Source organism: Lutra lutra, chromosome 5 (assembly GCF_902655055.1).
Source record: "Lutra lutra chromosome 5, mLutLut1.2, whole genome shotgun sequence".
NCBI lineage: Eukaryota > Metazoa > Chordata > Mammalia > Carnivora > Mustelidae > Lutra > Lutra lutra.
Window position 1 is genome coordinate 99,701,227 of NC_062282.1, and position 21,088 is coordinate 99,722,314.

The window sequence follows — 21,088 nt, forward strand, 5'->3', positions numbered from 1 at the left end:
CAGGGTTTGAGATCGTAATCACCAAAGAGGGGACCCTCTGGTCAGGGAGAAGTGACTGTTTCCACCCAGCTACTCTGGACTTCTGGTGTCTAAGGACCAGGTGGAAAGAAGGGGACTCATCATTCTGGCAGGGGTAACTGCTTCCTGCTAAGGAGGAAGAACTACCCTTATACAATGGCGACAGAGAGGAATATATGTGAAACACAGTGGAGCCCATTAGGCACGTTTACAATTTTTACCCAGTTATACTGGGGGCTCAGATCCCTTGGCAACGAGAGCTTACAGTCTACCATTGGGTAAACCATAAAGACCTGCCCAGGTGGCACTGAAATAGAATTTAGAATGGATGGTGGAGGAGGGAGATGAACTAAATGCAGAAATGGAGCTGTTAGTTCATCCAACTAACTTCTTCCAGGTTTCTCCTCTAGAAAAGACGCCCATGTGAACCAGGGAGATGCTGCTTGCCAAACACATGTAGAACAACAAAATCTCTCTGGCAGAAGCTGTGGAAATGGCAGCCATGGAAGTACTGCATTCAGATTTCCCTTCAAAGGAAGCACCTATAAACAGAATCGTTTCTGGGCACCTTCCAGCTATTCACCTTGGATCTAACACAGCTTTCATTCTGAGGCCTTGCTCTCTATGGGCTTCTCTTAGCCAGTAGCCAACCACAAGAAGAAAATGAGAGCTGGCCATACCAGTCCAACATGGGACTCCTGTTAATAGGCAGTCTTTGCACTGGAGGTCCCTATTGGCCTGGCTGAGATGTTATCAGAGTTCCACTGCCACTGAAATCTCCCATTCAGTTCTCCTCTCTTCCCTCTCCTTGCACAGCTGTTAGCCCTGCATAGGGGTCTGAAGTCTCTCCCTGCCCACTCCTGCTCCCTCTCTCTTGTACCCTTTACAAACATTCCCCTTTTGCGTGTTTTGTTCTGGTTGGCATCTACTTCTCATAGGACCCAAAGTGGAACAGAAGACCTCAGAAAGAGGCAAATAAAACTTCTACTAAAAAAATAAAACCAAGGAATGCTGAATAGAGAAGTGATTGGAAAGGGCTTTCAGATATACACTTTCTGGACATTTTCAAAATTGCAAAGAAATGACTGTCATGGAGAAAATCTTTACTCTCAAGCTATTTTCAAGTGTCTCCATAATTCCAAGTTCTATTAACTTGTGTGGAAACTCCTACACTTGTCAGATCAAATTCTTGTTCTCTGCCCAATTTGTAAGTTTCCTTTCTGAGCAGCAAAGGACAATAATTGAACTTGTGGTCCTGACTCTTGACTGGAAGAAGATTGGCCCAAGTCTTATTTCTCCCCAGTTTCTCTGGGATCACTAAGGGCAGCACTTCTCTTGACTTTCAGAGGAGGTTGTGGAAAAGCATTAACATTTTGTACTTTATAGCTTGTCATGATGGACTGCAGAGAACCTCCTTACCCATCATCTTCTTTTCAATCATGCACCCACCAGGTGAAGGAGAGTCTCGGCTAACACCTCTTTTAAAACAACTGGATGAGGTTACATTTTAGCAAGCCAGGTATTGTGGCAGATTTCATGCTCTCCATTAATCCCAGCAATACCTGACACTGCTGTATGGTGGATCTTTACTGTGGTGCCAAGAAAGCATGCTCCAGGCTCTGAGTAGAGGGAAAGACCAGCACCAGCTCTTCACTGGCACATGCTCAGAGCTCCATGCCTGCCATGCCTCCATGCTCCCTGAGGTGGTTGGTTCAGGAGAAGTGACAAAGAAATGTGTGTACAACTGGGGTGCACCTTGCCTAGATTGTGGTTGATATCTTCAGCTATACATCCCCTCAACCACCTCTCACCAAAATGACTAGGAGGAGGAACACCCATCAGAGGAAAAATTCAGAGGAAAAAATCAGAACTACTGGATATGGACTAAACAGTATGTCAGAAAGGGAATTCAGGGTAACAATTATCTAGGCACTGGCTAAGTTGGAGAAGACCATTAATAGCAACATAGAAACTCTAAGGGTGGAAGTGAGGGCTGATCTAGCAACACTAAAAAAATGTTACCAATGAGATCCAATCTAATCTAAATACTCTAACAGCTAGGGTAACTGAGGTGGAAGATCAAATTTGTGATCTAGAAGAAAAACTGATAGAAAAGAAGAATCAGGAGGAGGCCTGGAACAAACAGCTTAGAAGCCATGAAAACAGAATTAGGGAAATTAATGACTCCATGAAATGTTCCAACGTCAGAATTATTGGGATTCCTGAGGCGGTGGAGAAAGAGAGAAGACTAGAAGATATAGTTGAACAAATTCTGGATAAAAATTTCCCTAGTCTGGGGAATGGAACAAGTTTTCATGTCCTAGAGGCAGAAAGTATACCCCCCCAAGATCAAAGAGTCTAGAAATACCTCCAGACACTTAATTGTGAAATTCACAAATCATAATTTTAGACAGGAGGTGTTAAGGGCAGCTAGGCAAAGAGATTTCTTATGTACGGAGGAAGGACCATCAGAATAATGTCAGACCTGTCCACAAGCCAGAAAGCACAGGCAAGACATATTCAGGGTACTAAATGAGAAGAACATGCAGTCAAAAATACTTTATCCAGCAAGGCTGACATTCAAAATGGATGGAGAGGTAAAGAGTTTCCAAGACCAGCAAGGTTTAAAAGAGTATGTGACCACCAAGCTGGCACTACAAGAAATATTAAGGGGGGTTATATAAAGAAGAAAGAACCCAAAAGTGACATAGAACAGAAATTTACAGAGACAATCTATAGAAACAAGGACTTCTCAGGCAACATGATGTCAATAAAAACTTATCTTTCAATAATCACTCTCAATATGAACAGCCTAAATGCACCCATAAAACAGCACAGGGTTGCAGACTGGATACAATGACAGGACCTGTCCATATGCTATTTACGAGAGACACATTTGGAACCTAAAGGTACATCCAGACTGAAAGTGAAGGGATGGAGAACCATCTTTCACATCAATGGGCCTCAAAACAAATCTGGGGTAGTGATTCTCATATCAGATAAATTAGATTTTAAGCTAAAGACTCTAGTCAGAGATACAGAAGGACACTACATCATTCTTAAAGGGTCTATCCACCAAGAAGATCTAACAATTGTAAATATTTATGCCCCCAACATGGGGCCAGCTGCACAATTACACAAGCCAACTACACAAGCCAACTGTTGATCAAAATAAAGAATCATACTGCTATGAATACATTAATTGTAGGGGATCTTAACATGACACTCTCAGTAATAGATCATCTAAGCAGAAAATTGATAAAGAAACAAGAGCTTTGAATGACACATTGGACCAGATGGACCTCATAGATAAAGACAGTACATTCCATCCTGAAACAACAGAATATTCATTCTTCTCGAACGAACATGGAACTTTCTCCAGAATAGACCACAGACTGGGTCACAAATCAGGGCTCGATTGATATCAAAATATTGCGATTATTCCCTGCATATTCTCAGACCACAGTGCTTTGGAACTGGAACTCAACCACAAGGAAAAGTTTGGAAGGAACAGAAACACTTGGAAGCTAAAGACCATCCTGCTCAAGAATGTTTGGATCAATCAGGAAATCAAAGAAGAATTTAATTCATGGAAACCAATGAAAATGAAGACACATTGGTCCAAAACCTATGGGATACAAAAAGGCAGTCCTAAGAGGGAAATACACAGCCATCCAAGCCTCACTCAAAAAAAAAAAAAAATTGAGAAATCCCAAATACACAAACTCTCTTTATACCTTAAAGAACTGGAAAATCCATCACAAATTAAGCCAACACCATGCATAAGAAGGGAGATAATTAAGATTAGAGCAGAGATCAATGAGTTAGAAACTAGAGATACAGCAGAACACATCAATGAAACTAGAAGCTTATTCTTTGAAAGAATTAATAAGATTGATAAACCACTGGCCAAACTAATCCAAAGAAAAGAGGGAGGACCCAAATTAATAAAATTATGAATGAGGGGCATCTGAGTGGCTCAGTTGGTTAAGTGACTGCCTTCGGTTTGGGTCATGATCCTGGAGTCCCGGGATCGAGTCCCACGTTGGGCTCCCTGCTCGATGGAGAGTCTGCTTCTCCCTCTGATCTCTCCCCTCTCATGCTTTCTCTCTCTCAAATAAATAAATAAAATCTTTTTAAAAAGTTTAAAAAAATAAAATTATGAAAGAAAGGGGAGAGATCATGACAATACCAAGGAAATAGAAACAATCATCAGAAATTATTATCAATGGCTATATGCCAATAAGTTCAGCAATCTAGAAGAAATGGATGCATTCCTAGAAACCTATAAACTTCCAGGACTGATACAGGAAGAAATGGACAACCTGAATAGATGAATACCTAGTAATGAAATTGAAGCAGTGATCAAAAACCTCCCAAAAAACAAGAGCCCAGGACCTGATGGATTCCCTGGGGAATTCTACCAACATTCAAAAAGGAAATAATACCTATTCTCCTGAAGCTGTTTCAAAAAAATAGAAACAGAAGGAAAACTTCCAGATTCTTTCTTGGAAGCCAGCATTACCCTGATCCCCAAACCAGGCACAGACCTCACAAAAAGGAGAATTTCAGACTAATATCCCTGATGAATATGGATGCCAAGATTCTCAACAAGATCCTAGCTAATAGGATCCAATAGTACATTAAAAAAGATCACTTACTTGTGGAGTGTAAGGAATAACACAGAGACATTGGGTGAAGGAGAGGAGAAGTGAGTTGGGGGAAATTGGAGCGGGGAGATGAACCATGAGAGGCTGTGGACTCTGAGAAACAAACTGAGGGTTTTGGCGGGGTGGGATGAGCCTGGTGGTGGGTATTGTGGAGGGCATGTACTGTATGGAGAACTGGGTGTGGTGCATAAACAATGAATTTTGGAACACTGAAAAAAAATAAAAATTTTTTAAATTAAAAAAATACAGTACTATATTTTTCCTTTTCCTGATTTTTTTCTCTAGCTTATTTGATTATAAGACTCCATTATATAATACATATAACATACAAAATGTGTATTAAACAACTCTTTATACATCAGTAAGGCTTTCATCAGCAGTAGGATATTAGCATTATCAATAGTAGCCAGAATATGGAAAGAGGCCAAATGTCCATCAACTGATGAATGGATAAAGATGTGGTGTAAACACACACACACACACACACACACACACACGTGGGAATATTACTCAGCCATAAAAAAGAATGAAATCTTGCCATCTAGCTCCATCAGGATGGAGCTAGAATGTATTGTGCTAAGCTAAATAAGTCAGAGAAAGACAAATATATGATTTCATTCATATCTGGAAGACACAAAACAGATGAACATATGGGAATGGGGAGAAAAAGAGAGGAGGTGGGGAGGAAACAAAAACCATAAGAGATTCTTAATGCTAGAGAACAAACTGAGGGCTGATGGAGGGAGGTGGGTGGGGATGGGGTGGATGGGGGATGGGCATTTAGGAGGGCACTTGTTTGATGAGTGCTGGGTATTGTATGTCAGTGATGAATCACTGAATTCTACTCCCCTGAAACTAATATGCACTGTATGTTACCTAACTAGAATTTAAATAAAAATTTGAAGAAAAGGGGCGCCTGGGTGGCTCAGTGGGTTAAGCCGCTGCCTTCGGCTCAGGTCATGATCCCAGGGTCCTGGGATCGAGCCCCGCATCCATCGGGCTGTCTGCACAGCAGGGAGCCTGCTTCCCTTCCTCTCTCTCTGCCTGCCTCTCTGCCTACTTGTGATCTCTCTGTCAAATAAATAAATAAAATCTTCAAAAAAAAAAAAATGTGAAGAAAAAAACCCAAAAAACCCCACAGTAGGATATTATGTCTGGGGGAGTCAAAATTTACATGTGGATTTTCAACGGTGTGGGGTGTGGCAGGGGGTGCTCCAATTCCTCCAAGTGTTCAAAGGTCAACTGTAATTGGAAACGCAATTGTTAAAACTAGAGAGGCCAAACTAATAAAGTGATGTCCCCTGCCCTTGGTAGAAGAAATATAAACAAAGCCATATGGGAAATGGTTGAGAAACTGATGCTAAAAATAGGTCAGAAAGCAAAGAGGACTCTAGCTCTTTGATTGTAAAAGAAGCACCAAGTGTTCTCCCCACAACAGATCATCTTATCATGTCTGTATCTCTTGAATAATTGGCTTGAAGGCTACTGAAAAAAAATATTTTCGGTTATGATTTATTTATTTGAGAGAGAGCACATGCATGCATGCACATGCTCACACAAGAGTGAGGGGAAGGGCATAGAGAAAGCGAGAGGGAGAATGTCAAGCCGACTGGCCAAATGAACATGGAGCCCAACGTGGGGGTCCATCTCACGTCCTTGTGATTATGACCTGTGACAAAATCAAGAGTTGGATGCTTAATTGAGCCATCCAAGCACCTCTCTACTGAAAACAATTTGTTCATATTTCTTCTCCCAAATCAATAAATGAAAAAAAAAAAGTATCTCTGACTTGACTGAATGAAATCTATCAAAACCTGAGCCATTCCAAGCATGGAGGAAAGGAGGATTAAAATGGCTTTTGTTATAGCACCAATAGCTAAGATTGCTGAGCATGGTCAACAAGTCAGAAGCTTCCCACAGATTGCTCTCACCACACAAGGACACTACAATGCTGTATAATTTATCCCCCTGTACAGGGTAGATCCCAGAGGTCCAGAAATGCCTTGTAACTTTCCTGGGGTCAACCAGCTTGGACAAGGCAGAGTCCAGGTGGATCAGTGCGTGTCCCAAGCTCGCCCATCCTCTCACCTTCCTGTCTTCAGGCAAGAAAAATATGGGGTAGAGGCAGGGAGCAGCTGGGGTAAGATTTTTTTTTTTAAAGATTTATTTGTTTGAGAGAGTGAGCGAGCACGCACACAAAGGGGTTGGGGGGAGAGGCAGAGGGGGAGAGAGAGAGTCCCCAGACTCCATGCTTGACCTCACGACCCTGAGATTACAACCTGGGTAAGACTCTTTTTTAGGAGCAATGGCAGATCCTTGTAATGAAATGAAATGAGACTGTGCATGATGAATTTTATACGAGTTGGAAAGGATGAGAACAACTCTGGTAACTGTAGGATTACTGTAAGACGTGGGGGATAATGTTAGTGGGGAACATTTGAAAAACAGATAATTATCCCTCTTCTAAACTCCTCTATCATTCAAGCACATCATCTGGGCCATAATAGGGCTCAAAAGATATTTTGAACTAATAAATTTGTACCTCTATTAAAATAGAACTGGCTTTCTGCCTTATGCCATAGGTATTTCTGTGTGCTTTAAATCTCCCTTCCTGCATAGTGTCTTAATATAAATAGTCTCTTGCGTTTATGTAGCAATTTACAGTCAGATTTTGTGTACCTCATTTTACTTAGAGCAGTTCTATGTAGTTTAAAAGGCCAACATTCTTATCCACATTTTAAGGACTTTGAGGTTGAAAGAGAAATGATTTGCTTAAAGTCACATACCTAGCACAGGGGAATGCTTGAACTTAAATTAAGGATTTCTAATTTTGCATTGGCTTTCTTTCAGACATGCAGAGTCCTCTAATAGAAGACTGCCCTTCTGATTCATCATTGCAGTGTAACACAGCCAAGCCCTACACCTTACTCAGAATAATATTCCATGAGTATCTGCTGGGTCATTTTTATGAATGAATGATTGAAGGGCATGAATGAAACCCTCCAAGAAATGGCTGAATGAGGTTTGCCTTTGGGCAATTTGACTTTCAGATCTGAGTGGAAAGTGTCCTGGTAAATTCCTCTGTCCACTCACATTTCATTTAAATAAATATCCTCCCAGAGGCCCTCAAAGGAGATAGTTTTGCCACACTTTCCAGCTGAAAAATATTTGTGCTTCGTCCTTCCAGAGGCCATAAATCTCTCTCGTCAGTGCCTAACGGTTTTGGGGATGACTCTGAGCAAGTATCCCATTAACTGGAAGAATGTTGTCATCTGCCACAGAGATTTCTCATTATATGTCATCAAATTCAAAACAGAACCCTGTTTGGAATTCTTCATGAACAGCGTAATCAGCCCACATCCTATGGAGTTTGGTAGTGCTCACAATTAGCAACACTGTCACGGCTAAGAAGTGATCTGGGCTAAACAGGAGCTGGGCCAGATGGGTCTTGGTGGGACCCCCTCCCCCCTTCAGCCCCATTCAATTAAGCTGTCCCTATGTGTGTGCAAAAGAAATAAATCTATCTTTTACTTCTGTGTGTATTAAAGACATGCATCCGCTTCTATTAATTGAAAGTCAACTGCTTCTGTTGACAGTGATTAGGGCAGAGCAGACACTTACGCCAAAGAAGCAGACCCTGGTGACAGGCCACAGTCCTCAGCAGGCTGGGGAGCAAGAAGATCTCGGATGTGAACTAACCTGTCCTCGTCGTGGAAGGAAAGGGGCAGCCTCCCAACAGACCCAGGCTTCTATTTCCTCTATTGCAAAATGTCCCCAGTGTGGGAATGTGGCTGGTAATCTCCGCAGGCACAGAGAACACGAGACGCTGTCTGATGAACAGTGCCACTGGCCTGCCAGTCATGTGTAGCGGTGTATACTTTGTCTTGGGATCTCCATTTTCCACCCGACGCTGACGGTTGTTTCTGATTTTCCTGTTCACTTCAAATGGCTCCCCGCCCCTACTCCCCACAAATTTCTGTTCTTCCCTTCTTTACTTGCAGTGGTTCCTAAGTCATGTCTCAACCATTTATACCTTAAGAAGTTCAGCCAGTGTTTGATTTCCCCGTGGATGTTACATTATATATTGTATGCATGTGTATACACAGCATAGATTCCACACACATAGTACATATAAACCTATATATAAAATAAGAGTAGTTCCTCAATATGGGAAAAAGGCTTTGTGCCTCATTAGAGAATTGCTTAGCTTGGCTTCCTTCTTACATATCAGTGTCCTTTTCCTGTCATAAAATAAATCTCATAATAGACAAATTTGGGAACAAGTTTTAAATAAAAAGTAAAAGTATTTCTTTTACTCTTTAGAGGGATAGAATACTATCCCTCAGAATTGACTACCTTAAATATTTTAGGGTATTTTTCTCTCTCTTCTCACTTTTAAAATTGTAAAATATTTGTACCTTTTTTAAAAAAAAGTATAGAGAAACGCTTACTTTCTTGTTTTAGACAGGATTCTAACAACGTTGATTTCATTTCCCTCCCCACAGCAGGTTAGAGATAGCAATTTTAAAGCAGGGATATTGACAAAGAAAGATAGCAGGTAGACGAGAACTGAGACTCCCTAATTCTGCTGTCCTATGCTTATCCTCTTGAAGGCTGGTAAGTGAGAAAAACAGGGTTAGACAAAAGCATTGGGGGCAAAAAGTCCCTGTATACAACTTGAAACTGAGTCATCAAGACAAGACAACCTACTAAATGGGAGAGGGTATTTGCAAATTATACATCCAATAAGGGATTCATATTTAAAATACATAAATAACTTTACAACTCAACACCAAAAAACCCCAAAATAATCAAATTAAGAAATGGGTAGAGGAACTAAATAGATTTTTTTTTCCCAAGAAGACATAAAGATGCCCCAAAAAACACATGAAAAGATGTTTAACATCATTCATCATCAGGGAAATACAAATCAAAACCACAATGAGATATCACCTTACACTTGTTGAAATGGCTAATATCAAAAAGACAAGAAAAAACAACTGCTGGTGAGGATCTGGAGAAATGGAACCCTCAGGCGCTTTTGGTGGGAATGCAAACTAGTGCAGCCACTGGGAAACAGAATGGAAGTTTCTTAAAAACCTATAAATAGAAATATACAATCTAGTAATTATACTACTGGGTATCTATCTAAAGAAAATGAAAACACTAATTCAAAAAGGTACGTGTACCCCTATGTTTATTGCAGCATTATTTATAAGAGCCAAGATATGGAAGCAGACTAAGTGTCCACTGATACATGAATGGAAAAAGAAGATATGGTGTATCTCTGTTCTCTCCTAATTATTTGATTATTTCCATTTATGAACTTAATTGCTATGTAATTGTAATCATAATGCATGTACTACTTTGTGTTCTTTATTTTTCACTGAGAAGCAATTTGAAAATGTCTCTACAAAGTCTTCCCTTTTCTCCTTTGAAATTGTGTGCTATTTTATAAATTTGGTACAAATTTATGTGACCCTATCTTTGGACATTTTCCAAAATTCACATATATATATACATATATATCTTTTTTACATGTAGTTTTTCTTTTTCTTCTTTTGAGTTATTATTTTGGGACCATTTCCCAAAGGTAGGATTAATAGGTCAAAGAATGTGAGCACTTGCAGTTTTTGTCACCTAACACTGTCAGAACTTCACAAAGTGTGAAGAGAATTGTGGGGGTGATTCATTTTTAAAAGAAAATGAAATAGGGGCGCCTGGGTGGCTCAGTGGTTAAAGCCTCTGCCTTCGGCTCAGGTCGTGATCCCAGGGTCCTGGGATCGAGCCTCACATCGGGCTCTCTGCTCGGCAGGGAGCCTGCCTCCTCCTCTCTCTCTCTGCCTGCCTCTCTGCCTACTTGTGATCTGTCAAATAAATAAAAATCTTAAAAAAAAAAAAGAAAATGAAATAGGATTTTATATTTTTAAGAAGAGAAAGGCAGGATAGGAGAGTAACTGAAAAAGTAAAAAGGCACGAAGAACAACTTTTTTTTTTTTTTAAGATTTTATATATTTACTTGACAGAGAGAGACACAGCGAGAGAGGGGGCACAAGCAGCGGGAGTGGGAGAAGGAGAAGCAGGCTTCCCGCTGAGCCAGGATCCTGATGTGGGGCTCCATCCCAGGACCCTGGGATCATGACCTGAGCCGAAGGCAGACACTTAACGACTGAGTCACTCAGCGTCCCAAGAACAACTTTTAAGGACCATTTCTAGATAGGGTATAAATAGTCTTGGAGCCTATGAGGTGAGGCGAGAAGGGGCACGGAAAAGGAGAATTCACCTTTTAAAACGAGACTGCTGACGTATGAAGCTAATCTGTAAAAGAGTCCATGCTCCTCCCTTTTATTTTTATTTATGTTTTCTATTTAAGTTCAATTAGCCAACATATCATACATGCCAATAACGAGCAAGGAAATGGAAGCAGTAATCAAAAACCTCCCAGTAAAACAAGAGTATAGGGCCAGATGGCTTCCCTGGGGAAGTCTACCAAACATTTAAAGAAGAAATAATACCTATTCTACTAAAGCTGTTCCAAAAAAAATAAAAATGGAAGGAAAACTTCCAAACTCGTTCTACGTTCTTCTCTTTTACTTCAGGGTTAACTAGTGGAATCGTTTCCATAAATTAGCCTACTGGTAGGGAAGTTTTACTCCCCGGCCTTTGTGGTACTCAGTCCTCACACACTTCTGGCTTATTTTTAATCATTTGGATGTGCCCTTGGTGAAGTGGGTACTTTTCCCAACTGAAGATTACGAAATGGGCCTCGTATGTCCAGCAATTGACAGGATGTTGAAGTATGCGTTGCCAAACACTGGGGTCCCTGTGTTGAGCCATTCAATAAATGGGAGAAGGGGGTACATGGAAGAGTTTGAGCTGCAGTTTCCCACTAGCGAGTCTCATTTATACGGCAAAACCCCCCACGCATGTATTGCTACTGACAATACCGCGCCGAGCATTCTCTTACTCTGATACTCCCAGGCTTCCACACTAAATACATGCTAGTCATCCTCTGTTTCGGGATCTTTAAAGATAACCTGGCCAAAACTGCTTTTCTTCAAGAATGTGGGAAACATAGGCATAAATTCTTTCAGTCTGTATGACTCCCAAACTCAAGGATGTGATGGATTTCAAAAGCAACAGGTCAGATATAAGTTAAAATGTAATAAATTATGATTTCCCATTAGAAAAGATTAGGAGATCTTCCTTTTTAGTCCTGTTCTGAAGCCTTTAGGTATTGTTCAATTGTTCAAGTGTAAGTAGATATTGGATTTTATCTGATCCTCACAACACTTTTGGGTCAGAAGTATTCGTCCACATTAAAGATGGTGGGGGAAACACAGAAAAATAAGTTTTCCAAGCTCATGGAGCAGGTGAGCAGTGCAGCTACACACCTCTAACCTGTGCCATTGGCCTCCAAGCCCAGTCTCTGTCCACGGCAGCACGCCTGGCCGGGATCCTGGTTCAACACATAAAAGGCTGTGTTACCCATTATTATTAATACTGCAACTGAGAAAAAATATTTGCCTCCCAATTTCAGGATGTGAGGCAGACGGGGATGTGAAATGATCTGGAATCTAATGACGTGAAATAAAGTATGCTAAGCTTGTCTTTTGAGCCCTTAGACTCTGTTCCTGTACCCTGAGCTCTTTCCATTATCCCCGCTCCAAGTACTCTAAGTCAGACTGTTCAGGGCTGTGGCCCAAGAACCTGTATTAAAAACAACAACAATAACAAAACAACAACAAAAGTAGACAAACAAAATGGAAAGGTAAACTAATTTCTTGCATAAGAAAACAGAAAGACTTACAACATTAAGATAGCATTTTCCCCTAAGTTAACCTTTATGCTATTACCTCAAAACAATACTTGAAGAAAAAAATTCTTAGAAGTGAGTCACTGATGCCAGAGTTTGCTGAGAAAAACTAACAAGCATGAACAGGCAAGAATTTCTGGAAAAGGAAAGCAATAGCAGGATTTGTCTTAAGGGATTTTTATAACATATTACGAAGAAGCCAGCTCCTGCCATCTTGCTGCTCTGCTGCCTCCCTCACACACAGGCCTTAAGTGACATACAGTCAATATGTTTGTCTTCCTCAAGTCAGCACCACATTTTTTGAAGAGACAAAAGTCTTACGGTGAGCAGAGCACGAGGAGCCAGGGGCAAGAAGAATGAGTTCTAAACGGCACTGGAGAGACAACGGCTGAAAAGGTTGAGGAAGACACTGTAAGGGCTTCCCTAGCCAGAGTGATTTTGTCTCAGTTAAACAGTGATTTTGTTGTTTATGCAGTAAAACTTAAATTGACCCTGCCCCCTCCTCCCCAGGTGAACTTACTTAAAAGCAAGTCTAAGAAACCAGTAAAATATGGTCAACCAGTCCCTGATAACAGAGCCCAAATACAAGGGTGGGTCAGGTCAGGTGGAAATAACAGAGCCGGGATGCAGGGATGAGTCCGGCCAGGTGGAGACATCCAATCAGTGGGGTGCGCATACTGTCTCCCTAGCTACCAAGGAGTGTAGGACCTGCCTTTTGGGTGCCTTTTGGGCGCCAGTTCTGACCAAGGTGATAGGCTAGTTCAAATAGCTACTATGGGGTGAATTGTAATTCAATTGGCCACCCATGTGTGACCTAGCATGACTGTGCAGCTTTCCCTGTGTGTGTTGCTGACCTAGCATGACTGTGCAGTTTTCTCTGTGTGTTGCAATCTCATTGGCCACCTGTGTGTAGCCAGGCTCAACCACATGGCCTTTGCTCTATAAAAGTTAGTCTGTGAGGCTGGGGGTGGTCGCCCTCTCTGTAAGAGGCAGCCCCAAATGGTCTGTTTGATTCTCGATGCTTGGCACGAAATAAAGCTTTGCTTGACCTTCGGTTTGTATCAGTCTCACTCCTTTGTTTACATCACGCACCCTATCAGATACATGTTGCTGAGGGTGTATGAAGACCCTGATACCTATTTGTCCGCAGATACATTTGTATGAAATACTTTGTATACAAAAGTCTTTCTTCTTGAAAATCTACCTTCTAATCCTTCAACAATGTCATTTCTTTATTCACTTCTGAGTCCACTCTGTTTTCAAACAACAACAACTAGCTTCTGATTTCCCAAATTTCTCCATTTTTAGGAGCAGTGGGGCCTTCGAGGGGAGTGGGGTACAGGAAGCCATTTCCTCATATTTAGTGTTTGTAAAGCACATTATTCCCAAGTATTAAGTGGAGAGGCCCAAGTCCAGACCCTCCTGGTAGGTGGCTATAGTCCCACTAGAATTATTAAGAGCTCCTCTCATAGAAGTCCTGATTTGTGTGGTAAACTATATGATCACCCTGTTCATAAGGCCAGAGCTACTTATATTTTAGTGTGGGAGGATGATAATCTTTCCTAGATGACCTTGAATTCCTCTCTAAGATACAGAAGAGCGTGCCACACACCCCAAACTCCCTCAGCTTCAACATGCTTGGGCTGACTCGAGGGCCTTCTGGGATGCAGGCCTGAGAGAGCGCTGAGTCATCATAAACAAGATAGGGTCCCTGAGTGTTCCTCAAACACGCTGCCTCTAAGCCGCCATTCTGTTCCAGTTAGATAAACGGGTGTGGTAGAAGCCTAATCTTCCCACGGGTGAGAAGAAAAGTGGAGATACAGGGAGAAAGGCTCTTTGTGACCAGAAATGCCTCCTCTGTCTGTTTACAATATGAAGGCAGGGAAAGGAAAAAAACAGAAAGAGATCCATTTAAAGCCACCAAAGACTCCAGGGTCCTCTCCCTCCCTAGTCCCCAGGCACTCACTCATCTTAGTGAGAGAGGCTTTGATAGGAAGGCTGTTCTGGAAGAGACGCTGGTCTCGGAGCTGCTGTTCAGAGCTCCTGTGACGTGGCAGTTTCTATAGAGACGAGTCTCTTTCCTAGGAGAGCTCCGTAAGCAGGATACACAAAACCCTAGCAACCAGCTGAAGGCTTTTTTTCCTTTTTTTTTTTTTTTTAATATGAGGATTTTGTGTACTTGAATTCAAAAGGCTCTCTCTTCCCTGGAAAGGCAGCTTTGTGGCAAGCAGGAAAGGGTGGGCTCGTTTGCCTAGGGGCTGAGAATGTGGAAATAAGATTAGAAGGTGGTAGGTGGACTAGGGTAGGGAAAGGAAGGAAGAAGAGGTTGCTCCTTACTGTGCTGGGGTGGTTGGTTTCAGCCTGATTTCATCTTCCAGCCTGCCCTATGGGAGCCCATCCCCACTGCCATAAATCCATTAAATGATACCCCTAGGGAGAAAACAAAACTGTGATTGCCTTAGCAACCTCATTGTTGTCTTCCTTTTCACCTGCCAATTCCAGGCATTTTTAGCAGGGAGAAGTCAAGGGCTCAGGGGGTGGGTGCAAATCTGAGAGCTGTGCAACACAGGGAACCTGCTTACTTGGCATTTAGCAAATGCTCCATTCAGCTGCTCTTCCCATCAGATCAGCACAAACATCACTTCTCAAGGAAAGTCTTCTTTCTTAAGGAGGGACTGCATTTGGCTACATGTAAAGGGACCCAGCTGAGGCGTTGAACCAAACAGGGATCTTTTTTCACCTAAGAGGGAATCCAGAAGGGGGCAGTTCAGGGCCTGCCAGCTCCACAGTGTCATACAGGTCCCGGGTCCCTCTGTCTTTGCCTGGCCATTCTTGAAATGTTTCGTCCTCACAGTTCCTCTGTGGTCAAAGATGGCTGTTCCAACTCCAATCATATCCCAGGCAAGATGAAGAAGTAGCAAAATCACGAGGGAGAGGCAGTGCCCACACTGAGAAGCAAGACCTTTCCCAGTAGACTTCTACTTCTACCTCACTGAGTAGGACTGAATCCTGTGGCTCCCACCTTCAGGGAGGCTGGGAAATATGGGGTTTTGAATCCTTTCTTAGCTGAGCAAATTGCTACCATAAAGAATGGCTGTGTTTTAAGAGCAAAGCTAAGAATAACTATGGACAAATAGTTACTGGCAGATGCCACTTCTGCCCTATCATCTCTCCACACCTACTACCTCCAGGTTAGATGACCTCTCGCTGCTCTACACCCTCATGTAATGGCGTGCTGAAAATGTTTAACAGCCAGCTCCCTGGGACAAACAAAAAGGGCACTAATTGGTAACATTTGCTGATTTCTGTAGTAGAAATACCTCCATCATGACCAATTTCAAGCCATCGATATGATGTCCGTGAATACAGAGTTGGGGAGCGATACAGGGCAATATAGTATTCTATCTAGTATTGAAAATACAAAAGACACATATAATCTCAAGAGCAGAAATAATACAGAAATGTAAAATAATTAGGGTTTCCATCTCTGCTCTACAGATATGCATTAGACATCGAGGAGCATGGTAGAGCATTCTTAGCTTAGAGAGCTCAGCGCCACAAATCCTAGCTTTGCATTTAGTTCGTGACCCATGCGTATCTCTTAGAAGATTAATATGTGGTTACCATTCTAACATAATTCAAGCCTCACTCATGTGTCAGGAGCCTACTACTTCGGTCTCTAACACTCAAGCGGAATGAGACAAGAAAACTGGCACCTCTGCCCCCAACTCTTTGGAGACAGTGTAGCATCGAGATGTGTTAAGGAAGGAAAATGGGAGAATGGAGTAGAAGGTTACTGAACTGTGTTTGTAACCATGGCTGGCACCACAGCTGAAGAAAGGAGAAGCTACAAAGTCTGCATGTATCTCTGTGTTGGAACCTGACCTTGTGATTCTGAACACTCACACGTTTTATGAGCCCTGAATTCAGTCAATTAACTGGAAAGCTATTTTTCATTTTCTCCTGTTAAAGCCAAACTATATGAGGTATAGGTTTCAGGGTTTATTGCCTATACACATTAACAAGTTTTCTCTTCTAACATGAGATGCAAATATTGTCAAGTAGACAGAAGATAAGGCTACCTATGCTGCTTCCCTTTGGACTAATCACTGGAGACTGGACCTTTCTGGATGCACTCAAAAAAGCTTAAAGTGTAGCATACTGTATGCTCACCTAAGATGGTGAGCAAGATTGGTTTCTTTGTGAAACCAAGGGCAAGATATAACCAGCAGCCTTATTCTCAGGCTGTGAGAAAACTCAATTCATCAAAAATGACATCAGGCAGGGTCTGTGACTTGATTTACTAAAAACATTTATTCTTGGGCTCTTTCGGGGACTGGAAGGCTCTAAAAAGAAGTACAGACTTAGTTTCAGGTCCTGATGTAGAGCAAATGCAGTTCCCATTTATTGTGAAGGGGCCATTATCCAAGCCTGGGGTTTCAGCTTGCGTGGAAACCTCTAGATAACTGCTATTGGTCATCAGCTTGAAGTGCCCAAGAAGTGTGTAATATTTGGTTTTTGCAGGCTAATGGACAACACTGTCCCTCTAGTGGTACATGCCTGAATTGCAGGCCCAGTGCCTTGGAAGGACCAATCAGTAAAAGGAAGGAGAGATGTCTTGCAAATTCAAATATTATAGGAACTTAGATTTTTATAGCACTTACAATTTTAAAAGTTCTCTCACATGCACTCTCTCTCTTTTGACTCTCACAGCCATTCTGTGAAAAATGGCTAGCATTTCATTTTACAGATGAGGTTATAAAGATAAGCTATGTGTATTCAAGACTAGAGTTATTAATAGACTCAGGTCTCCTGACTTTAAATTTCAGCCTCTTTCTACCATATCATGGCTCTTTCCTCTTCCAAACATCAAAATGAACTTGCTCTGTGTCCTGGCCAGGTCTGAGAAATAACTACAATGTGAAAGTGATTATTATTTTCCTTTGTCCAGTCAACGTATTGCCCTTGCCCTATGTAACAGTTCAGAAAACAATTGTTTTACAAGGAAATGCTTTCTTTTAAAGATTGTATTTATTAATTTGAGAGAGAGAGCAGGAGAGCGAGTGAGCGGGGGAGGAGCAGAGAGAGGGAGAAGCAGGCTCCCCCCGAATAGGGAGACCGATGCAGGACTCAGTCCCAGGACCCTGGGATCATGACCTGAGCCAAAGGCAGAGGCTTACCCCACTGAGCCACCCAGGCACCCCTACAGGGAAATGCTTCAACCTTAAGAGAGAGTCCCCAAATAAACTGATACTTATATGATCAATTAATGTACAACAAAGGAGGCAAGAAAAAAAAGAGAAAAGAGAGTCTCTTCAACAAATGGTGTTGGGAAAACTGGATAGCTACATGCCAAAGAATGAAACTGGATGGAACTGGACCACTTTCTCACACCATACACAAGAATAAACTTAAAATGGATTAAAGGCCTGAAAACATAAAAATTTGTGGAAAAAACAGAGGCAGTCCTCTCTTTCTAATACACCTCAACAACATTTTTCTAGATAAGTCCTCTCATGCAAGAGAAACAAAAGCAAAAATAAACTACTGAGAGATCTTCTGCATAGTGAAGGAAACCATCAATAAAACAAAAAGACAATCTAGTGAATGGGAGAAGATATTTGCAAAGGACACATCCCATAAGAGATTTATATCCAATGCTACCATGTGGTGGAACTTAATAAAAATTTAAGACCCCCCCCAAAAAAGAGATTTATATCCAAAAATATATAATTTATATCCAAAAATTTATATATATACATATAAATTTTATAAAAATATATATATCCAAATTTATATCTAAAAATATAAATATATATACAAATATATAAATATAAACACACACACACACACACACATATATATATATATATATGTTAAAGAACTTATACCACTCAACCCAAAAAGCACAAACAATCCAATTAAAAAATGGGCAGAGGACCTGAATAGACATTACTGCACAGAAGACATACGGATGGCCAACAGACACATGAAAAAATGCTCACCATCACTTGGCATCAGAGAAATGCAAATCAAAGCCAAAATGAGATACCACCTCATACCTGTCAGAATGGCTAAAATCAAAAACATAAGAAACAACAAGTGTTGGAGAGGATGAGGAAAAAAGAAAATGCTTGTGCACTATTGGTGGGAGTGCAAACTGGTCCAGTCACTGAGGAAAACAGCATGAAGGTTCTTCAAAAACATTAAAATAGAAATACCATATGATCCAGGAACTCCACTAGTAGGTCTTTACCCAAAGGAAAAAAAACCAAAACACACTTATCTGAAAAGATACATACACCCTTATGTTTACTACAACTTTATAATAGCCAAGATAGGCAAACTCAGTGTCCATCAATAGGAAAATGGATAAAGAAGATGTGGTCTAAATACATATATATTTATACAATGGAGTATTAGTCATAAAAAAGAATGAGAGCTTGCCATTTGTGACAACATGGATGGACCTAAAGGATATTAGGCTAAGTGAAATAAGTCAGAGAAAGACAAATACATTATGATTTCACTTACATGTGGGATATAAAAAACAAAATGAACTAACAAGCAAACCAAAGAAGGGGGGGGGGCAGAAAAAAGCCAAAGAATGTTTTTGCCACCTTCCACTGCCCTAAAATAAAAGCTATGGATGTTAAGTATCCCCAACTCAGGCACACGTACACACACATAACACACACTTAACACAGGCACACACACAACATGAGTACCTATGGGCTCCTTTCTAAATGGATCTTCCTTTCCTGTACTTTCTGCCATAGGCCTTGTCTTTGCCATGACATAGCATAGAGTGGAGAAGAAGGTGACCAAAGGGAAACACAGGACCCTTCTGCACAGATCTATCTGGTGCTCAGGGCTGTGCCACCAGAGGCCTGCCACTTTCACCAGGGTCCAGGCATCAGCTACCACGGAGCAGAGAGCCGGTGCTAGAGTGGGAGGGCCCAGCCAGCAACCTGGAAGGAGAGTCTTTCCTTACCTTGGAGTTGCTCTTATTTTTATGTGCACAGCAAATCATTGCCTCCAACTTTGGATGCAATTACTCTTTCCCAAGTATTTAGGTGCTTTTCAACACGAGCTGCCAAACTACAGATACTCAGAAAAGACCCTGGGTAAACCCGTGCAGCCTGTCCTCAGCCTGGTTCCTGGATACTGCAGGAAACTCTCCCAAAGGAGAGAGGAAAGAGACTGGGCAGCCCTTTATCTAAAGACTTGGTCACTGGCATAGAGCCCACCTTTCCAAGGCCACTGCCAGGGATCACCCAGGGGGATGGACACACTGTACATGTGTGGTTGGGGTAGGGCGGGGGGAGGGGTGCATTTCACATATTCTGGTCTGACTTGTAGTTCTTGAATCTGTATCACTCATCTTATATCCTAGAACCAGCTCATAAGTTAAGTGCTTTGGGCAGTGCAAAAATGGTCAGAGGGAAGGGAGCTGAATTCTGAAGAGGAGAAGAAATATGAAAACACTGTGAAGGGAAAGAAAGATGTGGACGGTGGGTTGAATGGAGAGAGACCTGGAGAAATAAATTCTCCTTCAATTACCAGAGGTACTAAATGGATGGACTTGTCCCTGCAGCAAGGTAACAGGCAGCTAGTCAAGACAGAGACATCCATGCCTGCCCACAGTCCAAAAGAAAGGGCAGCAGTTTTCTGTTTTGTTAGATAAGCAGGATGGAAACCTTGAGAGCTTGCTTGATTTCATCAAATGCTTTTGCTGATTAAAGACTACAAGTTGCCTGGGTTCTTTAACTCCTGCCTCTAACAAACATGTGCGGTGGAAGAGACGCACAAACATTTACCTGAATTTAAATGTGCTCCTAAGGTCCCAACCCAGCAGGCATCCAGGCTGGTGCTTACCGTTCTCTTGAAGACACTGAAAGCCTGGAATCCAACAAGGGAACGGAGTCCAAGCGTGAGTCCCTGGCAGAAGCCGAGAGAGTTGGGAATCACCGACTGATGTTACAAACAGCAGCGCTTTGGGTGCAATCACTGTCTCTAGGAGCTGCAAAACAAAGACAAACGGGTCTCTGAAGCGCATGCTGGCCTCCGGATGGTACCCTGGGTGGGCCTAGTGAGAAGGGAAGGGAAGAACTGAACAGGCCAGAGGTAAAATGACTGTGTGGCTTGACTCTAAGCGCCCCACCACCTGCCAGGTTCCCGGGCTCAGGCTGATGGTTAAGCTCTTCCAAGGAAGATAAGGATGCTCCTGGGCAAGAGGCCACCTTGTGGGAAGCGAAAGAGATTCTGTCCCTCAGTGAGAAGCCCTGACACCTACCTACTCTGAGTGGGTGTCAGAGCACATAGGCCTACTTGCATGAGGGCAAAACCTTGGCTGCATCATAGCAACACTTCTGAACTCAGCCAACAAAACCAGAGGGAGTCCTGAGGGTCTCAACTGAGAAAACAGGATCTTTCCTTTGTGTCCAGTTACTTCTTTATCTTAAGGTACACTATTTCTCTCAAGAAGAGAGAGTCTGGAAAATAATCTTTATTGAAGACCATAAAATTGGAATGCAGTGGTGGGTTCCCAACCCTATCCTCCTCATTTTGATTAGCTGAAGAA

General features: G+C 41.9%; 2 long non-coding RNA genes across 3 annotated transcripts in view; one reads left to right on the forward strand and one right to left on the reverse strand.

Annotated features, from left to right (window-relative positions):
• The window catches only part of LOC125100722 (uncharacterized), a 141,457-nt gene extending 132,424 nt beyond the window's left edge, over positions 1–9,033 (forward strand). Inside the window, exon 3 of the long non-coding RNA XR_007127632.1 lies at positions 8,285–9,033. This is a non-coding gene — a long non-coding RNA (uncharacterized LOC125100722). The remainder of the gene's footprint in view (positions 1–8,284) is intronic.
• LOC125100721 (uncharacterized) overlaps positions 1–21,088 on the reverse strand; it is a 126,042-nt gene that overhangs the window by 17,749 nt on the left and 87,205 nt on the right. For both annotated transcript variants that reach the window (XR_007127631.1, XR_007127630.1), the window contains one exon: positions 20,383–20,527. This is a non-coding gene — a long non-coding RNA (uncharacterized LOC125100721). The remainder of the gene's footprint in view (positions 1–20,382; positions 20,528–21,088) is intronic.